We start from the raw sequence: 9,399 nt of genomic DNA, 5'->3' as shown, positions 1-9,399 counted from the left end.
GTCCTGGCCAGGAAGAGCCCAGGGAGGATTCGTGCTAATTTGGGTCAGAGCTCACATTTCCTGGGTGTCTTCTGAACATACGGCTGTGTCCTGGGTGAGGGGAGGCTCAGGTGGACAAGGGCTTTTGGGTCAATCATCTCGTTGGAGCGCAGAGGGCGTGCAGTGGTTAGGAGCACGGACTCTGACAGTAGCTTGTCTGGGTATAAGTTCAGATTCGCTGTGTAAACCTGGTAAGCTAACTGGCTTCTCTAACCTGGGCCTCCTCACTTGTAAAATAGGAAAGCGATGCTCTCTAGTAGCTGTCGTGATGATTGAAGGAGAACAGGTCAGTTGTGGCTTAGCATGACCCCGTGTGCCTGGTGCCCATTAGGAGCTCAGTGCTGCTCTCTTACTATGGAACCTCTGGACCCTCAGCTGGGACGGAAGGACAGCAAGGGGCCCGGGTGGGAACCTGGAGGTTTTGCCTTAGCCCTGAGCCTGGTGCTGGGGGGTTGGTTTTAGACCTTGTGTATTAACAGTGTGAGAGGAGCAACTTTGTCCCCAGTCTCTGTTGCATCCATTTAGGGTTCTCAAGCTCTGACTGGCTTTGTCACGCTTCAGAGAGTCTTCCCTTAAATACTTTGTTTTCTAAATTACTTACACACCGAGAAAGTTAGGACACTTTCTGGGTGTTTCCCTCTGACCTTTCTCTTCTTGTAGCACCAATACTTGTGGCCTTGCCACGTCAGCCTGGTTCCCGTGGTACCAATTTTGTGGAAGTGTTTATTCTGAGCTGTGGCTATGAAAAAACAGCAACAGGAAAGGAACAGAAAAAGACAAGCTAAGTGTTTCTCACAGTATAATTTTTCTTGAAGATTCACTTCAATAGTCAGAACCACAGGAAGAAATTTTTAGGACAGAGAGTAAGACTAAATCAAATCAAACAGCATGATATTCTGAAATGTGAAATAAAGGATTGTATTACCTTTATTCTTTGATGACAAATTTTAGACCTCAAGGCCAAGGAATCATCACCAAGTTTTCACCTAAATAGTCTATTATTTATAATATTTCTAACTCCTCTCATAAAAGTTCCCAAAAAAGAAAAGAAATAAAATGAGCTCACACACACATGCACACATGTGTGCACACCCCCACACACACTCATATACACTCCGACATGGATATTAGAAAAGGCTGTTTACTTGGACTGTTTTCAAAAATGATTTATCTTAAAAACAGAAACTATTTAGACTTCCGAGGTTTTACTACGTAACTGAGCTGTTTTCCTTCAGAGAAGCATTTCTGCATCGTGAATAATTGTTGAATATTATATTCACAGTCAATGTAATGGATATTATATAAATATTTAGTCTTGATTAATAGTTTTTTTGTAGCTAACATAACTACAAATAATTAATGCCCAAACGTACTGGTAAGAGTGCTCGCTCTAAAGCCAGCCATCTGGTGGTACTAAGGCTATCTTCATTACCTGCTCTGTGGCCTTAAACAAGTTCACATGAGGATTCTAGATGTGCCCATGAGTGACCAGGAGAGAGCCTGGCACACGGCACTCGTTCCGCCCACCCTCCACCTTCTCCCAGAAAGACTCCCTCTGAGTGAGTTGGGCCGTGGGAGCCCATACGCGGTCCATAGGAGGCTGCCCTGCAAAGAACAGCTTGTGCTTTGAAAAAGTCCCATAATAACTATCCCTTACACAGAGGGGTTTACAAGTCAATTTAAAAAAATATCAGCTCATTCAAACAGGAACATGCTGCCTCTTTCCCTCAAAGTACATGGAGAAATGGGGGCCTCTTACTGGCATCACAGCTCAGCTCTGTGCTCCCTGCTCACACCCCACTTCCTCTTTCTTGGGGCTCCTGTCTCTCCTTGCCACCAGCACTTGTCCATCTTTCCCAGTCTTCCCCCAGATCCACTGCATCATGGAATGCTCCTTCTGTCTTTAGGCATTCAAAATGGAAAGACAAACCAAAATCTAATTAAAATGTTGTGACCCTTTGTATTTTCCAAAAGTGACCATGGCTTTCTTTCCAGCCCAGAGACTCTTCCAGAACTTTGTCCTGCTCCATCGAGATAAGGAGACCCCTCCACGGATGGATCACGGATGCGATTGTTGACCCCTGCCAGGTAGAATGCAGCAGAGGGACGCGGTGGGGCTTCTGAGGTCCTATGGCCTCCAGGGGCTTGCTCTCTTTTAGTCTTAGGATGCTCATCTTGAGGAAACCAGCCAGCAGGCTGTGAGGAAGCGCAGACCACCTGTACAAAGAGACGCATGGAAAGGCCCTCCTGGAAAGGAACTGAGAGCCCGCAGCAGCCGCCTGCAGATGACCCAGCACCCAACCCTGGACTCTTCCAGCTGAGGCCCCGACATCCAAAGCACAGTCAAGTCATCCTGCTGTGGCCTGTCTGAACTGATGACGCACAAAATTGCTGAGTATGATAAATAGTTGTGCACACCACTAAGTTGTGGGTAATTTGTCCCCCAGCCTTAGTATCTGGAACAAATGGTTATCAGCAAAGGGAACTAACAAAGGGACAAGGATGGAAGCCAGAATTCTTTGAGGGCAATTGTTTTGTAGACTTAATTTTGAAACAGCATAAATGTTTTACATAATTCTGAAACAATTTAATTCTTAAAAAGGCAATCCCTAAAAATTGAAAGCAAAGTGGAAGAAATATATATTACTAGGTATTGAGTATGTTGCTTAACCACACAGAGAAGAATTATTTCGAGTAACTTTAAAACACAGTAATTTGACTGTACTTCCTAGTGGGACATATCCTAAGGCAAAAAGAACTACAGAGGAACCTTAAACTGTTTTTCACTTCTATTTCATTAGTAAGTACAGAGTATTGTTTTTGTAAAACTAAATAAATAAAAAACGAAGCAAATAAGAATGACATTAATGCCACTAGGAATGTTTTAGGTATAAAAGAAAAACAATGCAAAAATAAACATTAAAGAAATTAAGAAATGGGGGCCGGCCCAGTGGCGCAAGCGGTTGGGCGCACACAATCCGCTGCGGCAGCCCGGGGTTCGCCGGTTCGGATCCCAGGCGCGCACCAACACACCTCTTGGCAAACCGTGCAGTGGCGGCGTCCCATATAAAGTGGAGGAAGATAGGAACGGATGTTAGCCCAGGGCCGGTCTTCCTCAGCCAAAAAAAAAAGAGCAGGATTGGCAGATGTTAGCACAGGGCTGATCTTCCTCACAAAAGAAAAAAATAAATAAATTAAGAAATGTATTACAAATTAAGTAAAAGTTCTGTCTTGCTAAATTTGAGTTGTAAATCTCTGTATGAACTCATGATATGTTTTCTGTAAAAAGAAAAAACAAAAGCAGCCAAACAAAAAACCTTATTCCCTAGCTCTGTCCACTAAAAAGTCCTGTACAATGACCAGCCCAGTACCAACAAGCACCAGGACTATGGTCTCTAAGTGCAAATGTTCGCTAAGAGGAACCAGGGCTCCCTGGAAAAATGGCTGCTTCCAGGTCTGGAGAAGGAAACGTTCAGCACGAGCCTGGAATACATTGTCACATAAGAGAGCAAGGATGCTGTGGGACACTGGTGGGGCCATGTCAAAAGCACTCAGAAGTGGACTTGAGGGTCTCCCATTGGCAAAATGGAATAATTTTTGAGCATCAAAAGAATAATAATTGCAGTGGGTTGAAACAGATCAAATATGTTAAAATCCATGAATGCTTAATGATACTGAAACCAGCAAAGAGTCAGCCATTGGTGATTAAACAGCTGGTAACTATGGGAGATCAGAATAGGCCCCCACCCCCACTAACTACCAAAGGAGTTTGGGATGGGAGGCCTGCCCCCAGAACAGGCCACCACCATAGACTTCTCTGGTGTCTGGGCGGGTCTGTGCTAAGCCCATTCTTAGTGCTGGTTACCCTTTACAAAATACATTTACATTTGTAAAGAAAATCTCCATTTGTAAAGGTATCTTCTTCCCTGTACCAGGAAGCAGGGGGCTGGGAATGACCTTACCTAGAAACTTATCAGAAGGGAAAAGGAAGACTTAAATCTCCATGATAAACTTGCCCCTAGTTAACTGTGCTGTTTAGGTAATATGCTATCTGACTCCCACTAGGTTCCTATAGGTAATATCCCCCTGGAGCCTGGGTCACTATGGTAATGAGTGTTTGAGCTATTTTTTTCAGGAACTGAACCCCTTTTCCACTTCATGCTGGATTGAGACCACCAACCCATCAACTGGGCCCTTTGGATGGCAAGAGGTTGGAACCCCACCCTCAGGGCATGCTAATGCCGCCATTCTGTGAACATGCGTCCTGTGAAGAGGCATGAAGGCTGACTACACTTGCGCAGATCATCAATTCCCTCATCTCTCCTCAGCTGCAATCATCTCAGACCACCTTGCCCCCTTCCCCATAAATACCCTTGAGGCCCTATTTTTAGAGAGGCGGATTTGAGACTTGTTCTCCCTTTTCCTCACTTGGCTGCCTTGTGATTAAACCCTCTCTCTCTGCAATCTCATCATCTCAGTGATTGGCTTTCTGGGCGGCAGGCAAAAACGGACCTGGTGTGGTAACAATACCCCTCCCCCCAGAAGAAAATCCTTATTGGTCACCTTTAGGAACTGCAAGGGAACCAATTCATTATTCTGAAAACTTGTGAATAAAGAGTAAGAATCACTTGTTTATTCTTCCTTTCCTGTAAGAATCACACCTCAGGTTAATCAAATAATTTATGAAGAAAGATTCTTCTTTCTAGAATTCCAGCTAAAAAATGAAGAAGGAATAACCTTACCGTATTACATTTTGCAACCCAAAATAAAATAATGAATCTGGGCAATGACCATCAACAGAAGCTAAACCGTTAGAGGAAGAGCCAAGAGGGAAATTGATAATGGGAAGATCAGTCTGACGAGACCTGGAGCCTTGATCCACGTTAACATCACAGAGAGACAACCAGACATGATGTTCTCATGTTCTCATGATTTGACACAACTGGAAACACGTCAGCCGTGGAGCAGCCTTGCCGTGGCGGTGCACTTCTGGGTATTTTGCTTTTCAGTTGTTTGGTGCTGTAGCATCAGGTTTTCTTTACAAAATTTCCATTTTATCATTAAACAATATCCCTTATTATAATATGGTTGCCTCAAATTCTGCATCAGTTAGTAGATATATTGCTATTCCTGCCTTATTTTGTTAAGAGGAACCCTGGTTCCCTTCAGTGGAGATTTGTATTTCGAGACCATGGTCCGGTGCTTGTTGCTCCTGGGTTTGTCAGTGTTTCTAGGCCTTCTCAGTGGACAGAGACAGGAAATGAGCTGTATCCCTCCGTTTGTTTGGTTTTTGTTTGTTTTGAGGAAAATACATCATGAGTTCATACTGACATTTATGAATTAAATTTAGGATGAAAGGACTTTCTTATTTTGTTCTTTTGTTTTCCTATTTTGATGTGTCTTTGCCGCCCCCTTTGATATGTTTCAAGCATTTATTGGCCACAGATTAAAGAGGGGACTCATTTAGTCTAAACGCTATCTTGCTCCTTCTTCAAAATGTAGCTAGTCATTAAAGTAATTTACCCTTTCCCTGGGGTTGATTTTGGCCTGGGAAGCTGATTCAACCACAGAATAGTTTACCTGGGAGATTAAGAGGACGACTTATAACTTGTCTTAACTAGCTTAAGGGAAACAAGATTTTGTCATAATTTGGTTTCATCATTATCTGAAGAAGTCTATGTTGTGGGGGAGTCAATTGGCTCAGCATTAATATTAACCTTCTGTACACGTTTGTGAATACAACATCAAACGCAGCAGGGAGAAGAAAAGAGTTAAAAGTGGGTCCTGGGGAAGAGAGAGAAGGCTGCCTCCTGTTAGACCAGCAGGGCTAGAGCCTAGAAGCACCTCAAATGTAAACGCAGCCACGTGGGCTGAGAATACCAGAAATCATGCTTTTTCCCACTCAGTCTTTACGTGTTCCTACTGGAGTGCTAGCGTTTCATTTCAGCATCTCTGCCGGGAGCCACTGTTCCTCCTGCCCTTCAGATCCTATGCATTCAAAATGTGCAGCATAGTGACTATAATTAATAACACTGTATTGTATATTCAAAAGTTGCTAAGAGAGTTGATCTTAGTTCTCATCACAAGAAAAGAAATTTGTAACTATGTGTGGTGATGAATGTTAACTAGACGTATTGTGATCATTTCACAATATATACAAATATCAAATCATTATGTTGTACATCTGAAAATAATATAATGTCATATGGCAATTATATCTCAATAAAAAATGAATCCTGTTTATTCATCAAAACACAACTCATGTTTTGTCTCTTTCTTGAAACTTGACCCCCTTCATCGAATCCCTCCGGTTCCTTATCTGAACTCTAATTTCTCTTGTACCCTAAAGCCATTGAAAATATACTCTTGTATATTGATTTTATGACTCTCTAACACAAAATTATAAAATCCTCAGGACAGAGTTGTGTCTTATAATTCTGGCATGCCACCACTGTGCTGTGACTAGGGTAGGCATTTAATAGACACTTGCTAATTTCTCGTTTTAGCCCCACTTCATTCACACAACCAAAACCAATTTGTCCAGGTATCCCTCTTTATACAACAAAAATAAAAAATTAAAAAACCCAACTTACATTTACATAGCAATTTCTGGATTAGAAAGCATTTTATTTTAATTATCTTATTTGGTCTTCTAACAATCCTGTAGGTAGACAAAGCAGGTATTTATGCCCATTTCCCAGAGGTGGAGAGCGAGGCCTTGAGAAGTTCAGCCTGTGTCGAAGGAGACAGCTCCTCAGTGGGTGAACCCAGTGTCTTGAGTCCTCGTAGACTTGACTTCCTCCTATACCACGGTGGTTCTGGAAAATACTTAACAAATATTACCTAAAACTTGGAAATAATGCCAAAAGATACTTACAAGTCCTTCCAGTGTCATCCTGGAATATCATTTCTCAGGCATCCCCAGTGATGACTTTATTCTTTATGACAGCAGTTCTCAAACTTTTTGGTCCGGGGATCCCTTTTACCCTTAAAATAATTGAGGACGCCAAAGAACTTTCATTTATATGTACTATATTTAACAATCTTTACCTTATTTGAAATTAAAACTGAGAACATTTAAAAACACTTATTAATTTAAAAATAATGATAAGCCTATTATATATTAACATAAATAACCTATTTTTAATAAATATTACTATGTTTTCCAAAACAAAAACAATTTAGCTAGAAGAGTGGCATTGTTTTCACATTTTTGCAAATCTCTTTCCTCTAGCTTGAGGGCTCCATATATGGAAACACTAAGTAATGATTTTTCTTTATTAAATATGAATCCATACATGTTATACTGAATTGTATGCAAACCTAAAACTGAGTTGTGTTGTGGGGTGGAAAAAGAGGTCGAATTTCTGGACCCAGCTTTGCCCCTGACTGGCCTTGGGTTCTGGAGCAGGTCACTTAGCCCACAAGCACAGTCCCCATGGTGGCAGCCTGCCCTGTGGCTCTCCTGGATCTGTGAGTAGAAACAAACAAAGTCATGCATGAAAAAGCACTACGTAAATGCAAGTTGTAAGTAAAAGATTGTCTCAGTAATAGGCACCACTGTTTCCTACGGCGAAATCTGCTGATCAACCTGGACACTACCAAGCAGCCTAAGCCCCCTCCTAACACCTGTGCTGAATCAGTCACATGCATGTTGTCAGTTCCATCTAAGAAATGCCCCTGGATTCTGTCCTCTCCTCTCCAGGCTCAGGACCAACTTCTGAGTGTTCCTGTTGCTTTTGCTGTGTGTGAAACCACCCCACACTTTGTATTATAAACCATCAACGATTTTATTATGCCCACACATTGGGTGGAAAGGCCCAGTTGGGAGGGCTGTCCTTGCTGCGCGGTGTTTGGGTCCTCTGCTGGGAAGACTCAGTGGGTTTCGATTTGTTCACATGGCTGGCCCCTAGGATAGCTGAAGCTGGAGGATGCACTTCCAAGCCGTGCACCTGGACTGGGATGGCTGCGGGATGGCCCAGCTGTGACATCCACCAGAGCCCCTACACGTGGCCTCTCCATGTTGTTGGGCTCCTCCCAGTGTGGCAGCGGATTCAGACTCAAAACCTTCCAGGAGGGCCCTCAAGGGAATAAGTGGTCAAGGAGAACCAGACGGAAGCTGCAAGCCTTTCCAGCCAACCTCAGAAGTCACACCGCATCACTGCACTCTGTTCTGTTGGCTGAAGTGGTCACCATGGTTCCAGACTCAAGAGAAGGAGACATAGGGGCTGGCCCAGTGGCTTAGCGGTTAAGTGCGCGTGCTCCGCTGCTGGCGGCCCAGGTTCGGATCCTGGGTGCACACCCACGCACCCCTTCTCCGGCCACGCTGAGGCCGTGTCCCACATACAGCAACTAGAAGGATGTGCAGCTATGACATACAATTATCTACTGGGGCTTTGGGGGAAAAATAAATAAATAAATAAAATTAAAAAAAAAAGAGAGAGAGAAGGAGACATAGATTCCGTGTCTCAATGGCAGGACTATCAAAGAATTGGGGGCCATATTTTAAAACTGCCACACTGACTTAAAGCTGCCATCACTACTTGCTTAGATTACTGATGGAGCCTCTTAATTGGTCCTACTGCTCTGGTCCGTTCCTCTTCCAAGCCATCCACACGCCTGTGTTAGTCATGTCTTTTTATCTTCTTTTTGTGATGCTTTGACATCTGGGGCATTGGTGACCTGGAGGGACTGCCCCCTCCCAGGGTAGCCAAATCCTTAGAGATAGTAGATAGCTCACCTTCAAGTGTGCCTTTCATTCGCAAACCAACCAATCCAGAGTCCACACCCCAACCACCTCCTCTACAGGGCTCTCACACTCAGGGCCACTGTCCCCTTGCCCTAATCACCCCAGGGCCAGGTACCAGACAATCAGGGACAGCCAGTGTGCCCCACAGTGTGCTAAAATTATTCAAACTAGCCAGTCCTGAGCCTGCTTACTCTGCCTCGCCTGCTCCTTCCCACGGAAACCACAGTGAAGGCTCTTGTCCAGGGTTCTCCAGCTCCCTCTGCCTCCTGAGCCACCTCATGCTTCCCCGTGTGGCACAAACGGCGTGGCATGGCGGACCCTGCCCCCTGATTCTAGTGATCTGTGAGGATCCACTTCTCCCTTCGTGACCGTCATTTCGGTATGTGGGTGTCTTACCGTACCTGACTAAAACAAATCCCGGGCGTCCTCAAAACAGGTCCCACCAGAGTTGGGAGTACATTTCTTTTTCTTTTCTTTTGTTTTTTGTGAGGAAGATCAGCCCTGAGTTAACATCCATGCTAATCCTCCTCTTTTTGCTGAGGAAGACTGGCCCTGGGCTAACATCCATGCCCATCTTCCTCTGCTTTATATGGGACGCCACCACAGCATGG

This window comes from Diceros bicornis, chromosome 39, assembly GCF_020826845.1.
Source record: "Diceros bicornis minor isolate mBicDic1 chromosome 39, mDicBic1.mat.cur, whole genome shotgun sequence".
In the NCBI taxonomy this organism is placed as follows: domain Eukaryota; kingdom Metazoa; phylum Chordata; class Mammalia; order Perissodactyla; family Rhinocerotidae; genus Diceros; species Diceros bicornis.
This window is presented reverse-complemented; position numbering follows the sequence as displayed.